The following is a 10,383-nucleotide window of genomic DNA, read 5'->3' as shown; positions in this document are numbered from 1 at the left end:
TTGCAGGGAAAGATTCACTCTAAGTTTACATCTATTGCCAATCTTCCTCTTTGTTTTCCTCCCCAAAACCCCACTGCATGGTTATATATCCTAGCTGTAAGTCGTTTTAGTTCTTCTATGTGAACCACCACCACAAGATGGCAACCAACAGATGGGTGGTGTGTTTCCAGGACTTGGAAATGAACCCGGGCCAGTGAAGTGGAGCACACCACACTTTAACCATTAGGCCATCAGGGCTGGCTCCACAATTCACTTTAACTGAGTGGAGACACATTAATTGCTATGAAAATGTGTGAGTGTGTAGCTGATTTATAAGCACATCGTAGAGCAATTGTGAAACCCAAAGCCATGCTTGAGGATATATGTGCCTCAACCATTGTTATCTGTTTCTATTAATTTAATAGAATGGATTAGCTTGATTGGGTGCATGTAGACCAAAGTTTTAACTCTATGCCCTACAACTAGCTTTGAAGTCCAGCTCCTCGTGCCAGCTCCCGGTACAGGGCAGTGGCCCTGAGAAGCCTTACCTGGTCCACAGTCTAACTTCTGGCAAGTGTGGTTGGTGGGAACTATGAAGTGGCTGCCCATGCATCACGAGCTGATGTACTCACTGTGGCAAAGCTCACAGCTGTCTGGGCTGGGCACCCAGGCATGCCCCTTGGCAGTGTGGTGGTCCACTGGACAGCTCTCACAACACTCCCCCCGAGGCAGGTAGCGCACCTGGCCATGTTTATCTGAACAGATGGAGGGGCAAACAAAAGAGGGAAAATGTGCCAAATTAACCATGAAGCTAATATAATGCAAGATATTTTATTAAAAAACCACGTAAATGTGTGCTTTGCCCCCAGGGGACCAGATGTATAAGAATGGATTTAATGAAAAGTACAATATCCAGATAGCCGTAGTTGAATGGGGAATCAATTTCCAATATTTAATATATTGGAGTGAACAGCAACTAATCTATGGGCTGTCACAGCAAAAGCACGAACCACGCCCTGCGGATAACTCAAGTCAGAATGTGCGTGACTTTCCCAAGGGCTCATTTCCGTGTCTGTGGAAGCTTGCGGACTTGGGGGCTATGGAGATCCCATGAGAATAAACAAATGCTCACTGATAGACATGTTTTTATGACAGTGCAATCTTTTAGACTGGTTTTGAATTCTGTTCTCAAAAGCACATGCTGTGTTAACTGTCTTAGGCCTGAATTTTGGCACGGCTGCCAATTCAGATGATGACAGCCTACTGAAGCTCTAGACCAAGCACACCTCTCTGACTCCTTTACATGCATTCTGGAAAGTTCCTGAGCTTCTGTCAACATTAGACTCTACAAGGAAATAATCAGCAGTACCTCCAGAGTGAGACTATGGGAATTTGCTCCTGGAGGGAATGGAAAACTCTAATCAATACAAACTATCACAATTAAAAAAAAGGATTATAATCAGTTACACACATAGATCAACAAGATGAACATAGAGGCACCTAGAGGTCTCCTACCCCCACCACCTCCTGGAGCTGTTGTTTGTGCTGCATGTGTTTAGGGAACACGTCTCCTTTGAATCAGGTCTCTAGTGTGCCCCTGCCTCTGAAGAGCAGCTGATCTGTGTTACCCAAAACAACTGGGATCCAGTGTTTACGCACCACGTGATCTACCACATGAACATCCAGAACCACTGACCTTCAAGATGCAAGGCTGCTGACTGTGGGGTTAAAGGTAACACTAACCCCGTGTTGCAAGTGCAGAAACTCAAAGTCAGTACAATATTAAATTGAGCTACGTGAAATTGCCAACAGTCGACTATTTTTTCCCCACAAACTCAGCAGTCTCCAATGGTCTAACCTAATGTTTCCTATTTAATTAAAGCCTAGTTCAAATGTGATTTAAATAGCACACCCTTGGATTAGGGCTCTGAAGCTACCTCTTTTCTATTTGTGATTTCACGCCAGAAGTCTGCTGGTTCCCGTGGGACAGAGAAAATAAAGGGGGCTTCCATAGAGGTGGGGAAACAGTGTCTGCTGTCTCCAAGTTTGACTTAGAACATCATCCTCTAAGAGGAGAGTGTTCGGGAGGATGTAATCACCACAATGTCTGGTGACTCTAAAGCTATAGGTCAATGCTGTAGAGGACGAAACCCTGATCTGGTGGAACCTGGAATCTAGGAGCCCAAGGAGGATCAAGCTCCCAAGTTGTGTTCTTCTCAGGCACGTTATGAAACCCTAGACAGCCCATTTCCACCAAGACTCATTCGGAAAAGACCCTGTCCTTCAGAGGGCAAACTTCTCAGACGTCAGTAGGAAGATCTGAGGGACAGCAGGGGGAGTCCTCCCCTCTCCTCCATCCAGCAGTTGCTGTGCCTCCCCCACCCCCTCACATGACGTCAACTCAGGCTCCAGAGGCCAGGGGCAGCCTGGCCTAGAGCGAACTCTGAATACCCATCTGATGAATGATTGAGTGAAGGAGTCAGTGAGTGAATTACTATTTGGCAATATTCCTATTTTTCACACATATCCAACTGGTTCAACAATCTTAAAATAAAAATGAATGACGATGGGTTCAGATATCAGAGGAAATGTTCTCCAATTACATTTTTATTGTTCAGCTGTGGCTTTATTATTTGACCTCTTTGGGTATTGTCATTTGGATTTGAAGGACAGAGATTGTAAGGGTCTTGGTATCTAAAATACAAGGACCCTACAAAGGGAGGTCCCTTCGATGCCTTGACCATGCCAGCTTTTCCCATGGTCCAGGATTATACCAAGGTTTGGTCGTATTTCTAATAGCCTGTGTAGTATGGCAGCTCACTTGGTTTTGGCTGATAATTTGGGTACCCCATCAGTTTAAATACCATGCACAAGTTATTGTCTACTTGCCCAGAGTCTCGGAATTTAAATTACTGCAATGATCTGCAGGAGAAGCTGGCTCTAGTAGTAGAAGGACTGATATTTTGTTAGGTGCCAACCCTTCCATGTGATAATATGAGACAAGAGTTAAAATGTAAAGAACTCCAAAAGAGGGTCAGATTGGCTTCATTTATACTGAAGAGTAATTAACTGTTTCCAGAGGATTTCTTGGCAGCTGGTTTTGTTAGGAGAGAAGGTGGACTGATGTGAAGGCATTGGATGTCTGCAGGAGGAAAGGAGGGATGAAAGTGGAAGGCAGGAGGGGAAAAGGATTGCTGGAAGGGATGAAAGAAAGAAAGGCCGAGGGACCCTGAACAGAAACTTGAAGAATTTACTTCACCATTCTGCTTACTGTAGCTGGTGTGCAATTGGTAGAATTTAGTTTTGGGTTCAGGTTGGTAGAGAATAAATCAGGAAGAGAATTTAGGGTGAATCTTCACCAGCATAGCTGGAGATCAGCATTTCCAAAAGGATTTGGACCTGAATCTTAACCAAATTACGATTAAACAGGAGGGGAAATTCCTACTGATGGGAGAGGCGTATGTGTGTAGATGGGATTCCCTCGCCAGAGGATTCAGCCTTTGATTAAAGCCTGTTGATGTGGAACTGCCTCATTCAGTAGTCTTCTTTAGCGCTGGCTGCTGTACGATAGCTGTGCTAACACATGACCTACGGACATCGTGCTCTTAGGAGGAAAGAACCCTGCTAATCGGAGCTTCTCAGCAACACCCTCTCCAGGAAGCCTCCTCTGCTCACTACAGCTGAAAGCAATGTTTCCTCTCTGACCTGCCGTAGGATTCCCACCATCAATTTTATCTTTTATATTTTCTTATTTTATAACATGAGGACACACCCCTCTCTCAGACTGTAAACTCCTTGACGCAAGTTTCATGTTATCACTTATTGCATTTTCCATGGCAACTGTTTATAGAACTTGTACATGGGAGCGGCACAACAAATTTTGTCATCAGTGGATTAGACGCATACTTGCAAAGAGAAAGTACAGAAGAAGTGTCAAAGCATGTATGTGAGGATTGTCCAAGTAGCTGTGGGATGCCTAGAACATTTTAGATATGTGTTTAGCATTCAACCCATCCCTTAATTTTGTCCTATTGATACTGACCCTGATATCAGTTTCCCCACATTAAACCCAGCATATATGGGGTTAAAAGCAAAACAACCATTCCCTGCTTGCTCTCTGGCTTCCTGGCTCCAGAATCCACTATTCTCCATGGAGACAGACACCATCAAGGACAAGCACCTGGACTATCTTCTCCCTCAAAGAGATACAGGCTGGTGGGAAAGCTGATGACCAGCAAGGTCATGAGCTCCCTCCTGTCTGCAAGGAGTCTCAAGGCCAAAGACAGGCTGGTGGGAAAGCTCCAACCAGCAAGGCCATATGCTCCCCCTCCCCTACCTAAAGCCCCAAATAAAAACCCTTCCTTCTAGCTTTTCGGGGAGTTTGGGATTTCAGCGTTAGCTGCCCTCTCTTCTTGCTCAGCACTGTGCAAAAATAAAATTTCTACTTTATTCCACCACATCCGGTGTCAGAGATTGGCTTGCTGCACAACGGGTGAGCGAACTCACTTCAGGTTTGGTAACAATTTGGCAACCCAGATGGGACAATGTCCCAGGTGGACGTCTTGCCTGTGGCACACTGGCCTCTGGCTAAAGGCCTCTCTTGGAAGCTGTCCTGCAGCTGCCTGAGCCCCTTGTCTCAGGGACAGCCCCAAGCAGCTGGCTGCTAGCCAGACGTCCTTGGCCCATGGCACTTTTGCTTTGGTGGTGGAAGAAACTAGGTTTAGGACTTAGGAAGACGTCTCTTGTAAGTAGCTGGTAGTTTTTGTTTTTGTCTTTGTGTTAACCTTTTCCAACAGGACCGGCCGGAAATAATGGGTACCTTGGCAGCCCTCTGGGCTCCGTTTGTTTTGAAGTCACCGCGACGCCCTGGCCAAATTTTGGTAAGTCCCCCGGGTGTGCACAACCAAGGTCCCTTGTCCTTGCTCATCTGGGAAGATCTGCATGGCGGATCTTCATTTGTTGGGCGCCCCCAAGTGTAGGACACGGACTAAGGTGGGGCTGGAAGCACTTTGGTTTTTGGTTTTGGTCTTTGTTTTGGTTTCCGTTTGTGGCCAAGGGTTTCTGGGAATGTGCCCTTGTTTGGTATCTGTTGTTGTTGTCTGTTTATCTGTCCTTTTAAAAGTGTCAACATGGGAGATGCTGCATTTATCCCACCTAAGAGCCCTTTGGGAAAAACTTTGGCTGATGGGTGACCTGTAGCTATAAGCCAATGTCTAAAGAGGGATGATTTTCTTTTGTAAGACCATGTGGCCACAATATTCTTTAGACTCTGGAGGGAAAAAAAAAATGGCCAAACGATGGATCCTCAAGTTGGGAAACTTTTTAGAGAGCTCTTATGATAAACAGCTGTTTTATTCGTACCTATGAAAAGACCAAATTAAGAGGAAACTATAATGACCAGTCTTAAGAACTTAATGAAACTTGGGGTCTCAGCTTCTCGTAGTCTTACAGATGCTAATGAAAATGTTAAGTTAGCAAAGAGAAATCAGAAAGGGAAGAGTCACAGTACTCATCCCAACGGGATAAATGGAACAGATATGGATGAAGTTAAAACAAAGGTTTTAATGAAACACTGCCTAAGGTTGGATGGGCTAAAGGGACCCCCCTATAGGCTCCCCAACATTAAAGGACATCAGACAAACCTATTCTATTTACCCCAGTTTGAAAAATTTAAAAGGTCAGGAGGCAAAAATCAGAGTGAGAAACCTGACCAACAATTTTTTGAGGCAACAGTTAGGTTACTAAGATTAATAAGGCTATAAAGATTAAAGTGTTTAAGTTAATATTATATGAAGGGGTTATGTCAACTTTGCCTGGATGTTTTCTTTGGGAATAAATGTTGTGTCTAACTGGGAATGCTTCCGCTGAACAATATTGTAATACCAAAACCTTTTAATAGAATTCTAATGTAAGTTATAATTAAAAGTATAAGGGTTAGTAAAACTAAGATAAAGTTTTGTAAAAATTTATATACTTAAACGGGTCAATTACAGTTCACCCAAACTGATGTATGCAATTGGAAAAGCCAGCTGCAACAATGGGGAGCCTGTTTTAATCTTTTGAGGCTTCTAAATAAAATTAGAAATACTTTACTGCCTCTTTAAGAGAAAATAATTAAATAATTAAACATGTCAGCAGCCAACCCAAATCTGCTGCTGTTGTCTACTCTTTTGCCAAGCTTCCCAGCAAGCAGAGCTGAGCTTCAACTCCCCCAAAATCCCTGATCTAAAATTGAAGAAGTAAAAATAAGTAAACTTTTGAGATAATTTGAATTGTAATGGCCATTCTGAAAACCTGTTTCAGAAGAGGATTCGAAATCTCTCATAATGGAAAGCAGTCTTTAATGAATATGCAAAAACTTCTAGAGACAAAGTTATTTAACATGATATAAAATGATCTTTGATGAATAAAAGCCTGTTTAAGTTTGCTGGTTTCATTTAAAATGAACATGTCCTCAAAGTTATCAGCATTGGCTGTGATGCAGACATACAGCTTGGGTTTACTGGTCAAATGAGCTCATGTCATCTCTGTTACAAAATTTATCAGCAAAACTCCTAACTCAGTATAATAGCTAATTTTGTTTAATGTCTCATGGAGTTTTTGTAGATGATCTAAATATAATTGTTAAGAATGGGTAAACTAAATAAATGTAAAAAAATAAAAGTTTTTAGAAAAACTTTTTAATTATAATTATATATATAATTATATGTATAATAATTATATTATGATATATGCACTTAAAACAACTGAGGATAATACTTCACTGCTGTAATGTCACATGAAGTTTTTAAGAGTAATTGTTAAAACTGGGTAAGAGTTTTAAGTACAATAATTATGTTTTATAGTCTGTATACTTAAAAACAGCTTCCAAAATCTTTTTGGAAACTTAAATTTTATAACTTTACTAAGTTAAGTTAAATAATAATAGTTTATTGGGTATCTAGGTCATTTCCACATAAGACAAAATATTAAAGGTTAACTACTAAGCATTTATTTGTCTGCCTTTGGTTTCTTATATCAAAGAGACTAAAAAGTGCTTAGGTTTATTAATAAACATGTTTTATGTATGCTGAGAAATTTTCTATGAGGAAACATATATTTCTAAAAGGTCTGTATACAAGGAAAGTAAAATATATGTTTTCAGTAAAAAGATATAAAGAATGGAAATATTTTTGTTTCTTGAGTTGAGAAAGATAAATTTGTCCTAAAGTGCTGGGACAAATTCTGAATGTAAAAAAGTAACCAAAGGTTTGTAAAAGTAAAGCCCTAAAGAAATGTATATATGGTCAAGTTGTCCAGGATTAAAGTAAATCCAATTAAGTAAATAAACTTATATGTCAAAAGTAAACTGATACAAAATTAAAACTTGGTTTCCTCTTTCTTAAAAGGTTAATTTTCCTAAATTTTTAATCTGCTCTTGATAAAAAGATTCTAAAAGTTTTTTTTTTACTATTTTAACTCTGTTTCCCCTTGACTGTTTCTGTTGTCACTTCGAATAGATACCTGAGCATGGTTTTGCAGTGAACTTTGTATCCTATCTAAACAAATGTTTTAAAGCTTTTAATATTTTTGACAAGCTTCCCCCCCACACACAAATATTCAAGTCTTGAATAAAAGCTTTCTTTTGACCTGGAAGAAGAGGGAGAGTTTCCCTGGGGATTTTCAGAGGGCCCCTGGGACTTCTTGGAGAAATTTGCTCTCTTCCTATAAGAAAAGAATGCTAAACTAATAAGGCTTATTTTGTATGTTAAATTACATGAAAAGCATTGTCAAATAAGTAATAATAAACTTTCTTAAATGGTATTATGTAAATGAGTGTTATTGATATAAGTATTTTCAAAATTATCTGATCTGCTCTGATTGTCAGCTAGAATCCTGGTTATTATCTCAAAATGTTGTATATCACAGACATGGTCAAATGCCTCTGTCAACTACCATTTTTGAATGTTTTGTTATTTATAAACAGCGGCTGTTTTACTTTGATGTTTTTGCAAATATGTTTCATCTTCAGAGAAATTCATGGAAAGGACTCTGACACTCTAGAATACAGGTTTCTAATAAACGTTCAGGTTGTAAAACTAAACTGGGTAAAAATTACAGAACTCCAACAGAGAAACCGATGACCTCACAAACTGCTGACAGAAGATTAAGATCAAGAACCAATTACACAGGACAGAATAAACTGATAGGAATGATTATAACTTTTATGACTTTTTAATTGAGATATTACTATTTTTAATGTTTTGCTTTTTTTCAGAGTTAAGAAAACCTTTTTCTCTATTCTCTTAAAGAACTATGACTTACAGCAATTTATAAACAAAACTGAAACATTTGTCTTTTCCTCCCTATCTGAGCCCCCCAAAACACAAAAACTTCTGATAAGTAAGTATTCTTATTCCTATGGCAATATAGTTGTTTGCATAAGTACAATAAGAATCTGTTCTTCTTTTAACAGGACACAATTGGAAACAGTGGTTATATTACCAAGGCTTTGACTGGAACATCATGTTTGAAAAAACATACGGGCTTGGATATAACAAGACAGCTTTTGAGGAATGAAGGTTGACATTCTGGAATAAAGCCACTTGGAAATATTGGCCTGGTACTGTACTTATGGGTTCTGTAACCTGGTAAGGTTAAGCAAAGAATGTCGCTCCCTCTGGCAGGTACAAGGAACCTCAATATTTTGGGAAGCCTCATGAAGAGAGGGATTCACCCAAATCTGTAGGTACTGCAGGCAGAATGTGATAACAGGTCCTTTGCTTGGCTTTCTTTGAGAGACCTTTAAAATTCAACCTGAGATTCCTTATAAGGTTTCAGCAAAGCAGATTTAAAAGAGCCTATATGATCAATTACTATTCTTGCTGTACTTATGTAAGTAATTATGCCAAATTTATTAAAACTGGACATTTTGCAAACCAGTTAGTCTTAATTTGGCTATGTCTAGTGAAATTGAAGATGATTTTAGGGAGGAAGATTATATTTCAATGGAAACTATAATACATATTTATAAATATTGGATTTTAGTTTTTTCAATTATCTTTGAAATTTTTGTTTTACTTCTGTTAACTGGACTGGATCTTGAATTCTTCATCTCCTGAAATATCTGGCTAAAAACCTCCAAACTAACATTTTCAGGGTTTTTTTTCTCATTATTTTCATTTGGAGTCATTGAAAACTAAATCTGCCCTTTGTCCTAAAGCCTTACAAACTGAAGCCGGAGGACCTAATATAAACTTAAGAGAGATTCATGTTTACTGCTGTGTAAGCCACTCAAAAAGCTACCTGAGTGCCCAATGACACCATCAGAGACATTTCAAACTGCAAAAGATGCTTCGACCCTGACTTCTAGGAATCTTGATTGGCTGGCCCCCAGGCTCAGAAACTGGTTTATAATTTGCTCCGATCATTAACCTTGTTTTTCTCTTTTTGTTTCTCTTGAAAAACTTCTTAATAAATACCTGGTTACCTACTTACATGATACAGGCCTACCTTCAGGAGCCCACCAGCATCACTGCCTTATTAAAAGACTGGTTCAATGAGATGAAACGACCTACGCCCCATTTCAGCAGGAAGTAGCTAGATCGGTCGCCACCCCAAATCCCTCAAGACTGAGGGATGGACATAAAATAGGGGGGAAGTTGACACCGATCCTGATATCAGTTTCCCCACACTAAACCCAGCATATATGGGGTTAAAAGCAAAACACCCATTCCCTGCTTGCTCTCTGGCTCCCTGGCTCCAGAATCCACTATTCTCCATGGAGACAGACATCATCAAGGACAAGCACCTGGACTATCTCCTCCCACAAAGATATACGGGCTGGTGGGAAAGCTGATGACCAGCAAGGTCATGAGCTCCCTCCTGTCTGCAAGGAGTCTCAAGGCCAAAGACAAACTGGTGGGAAAGCTCCAACCAGCAAGGCCATATGCTCCCCCTCCCCTACCTAAAGCCCCAAATAAAAACCCTTCCTTCTAGCTTTTCGGGGAGTTTGGGATTTCAGCGTTAGCTGCCCTCTCTCCTTGCTCAGTGCTGTGCAAAAATAAAATTTCTACTATCTTCCACCACACTCAGTGTCAGAGGCTGGCTTGCTGCACAACGGGTGAGCGAACTCACTTCAGGTTGGGTAACACTATGTATGAAGATTGAGTTGTTTTAAATGTGAAAGAGATTTTAGAGGCCATCTGGTTTATGTTCCCCTTTCTACCCTCAAGGAGAGACTTAAAGAGGCAAAGTGACTGGTTTGAGATAGATATACTTTGTTTACATAAGAAAGACAATAATTTTAATTTATACAAAACAATATGTTATCTCCCATTTTTCTGTAAGTGCCTGATACTCTCATTTTGTTTTCCATTTTTCTGGGTTTTATTACAAAAAGAATAAAGATAAATAATTCTCCTC

At 40.0% G+C, this 10,383-nt stretch overlaps 1 long non-coding RNA gene across 1 annotated transcript; it reads left to right on the top strand.

Annotated features, from left to right (window-relative positions):
* Positions 1-4,353: 4,353 nt before the first annotated feature.
* LOC138920352 (uncharacterized) lies at positions 4,354-10,048 on the top strand. Its single transcript, XR_011431392.1, has 2 exons — positions 4,354-4,471; positions 8,435-10,048. It is a non-coding gene; the product is annotated as an uncharacterized lncRNA (long non-coding RNA).
* The last annotated feature ends 335 nt before the right edge of the window (positions 10,049-10,383 follow it).

The sequence above is a fragment of the Equus caballus genome, chromosome 23 (assembly GCF_041296265.1).
Source record: "Equus caballus isolate H_3958 breed thoroughbred chromosome 23, TB-T2T, whole genome shotgun sequence".
Classification (NCBI taxonomy): Eukaryota; Metazoa; Chordata; class Mammalia; order Perissodactyla; family Equidae; genus Equus; species Equus caballus.
The sequence above is the reverse complement of the archived record's forward strand: the minus strand, read 5'-3'. Positions and strand labels throughout refer to the sequence as shown.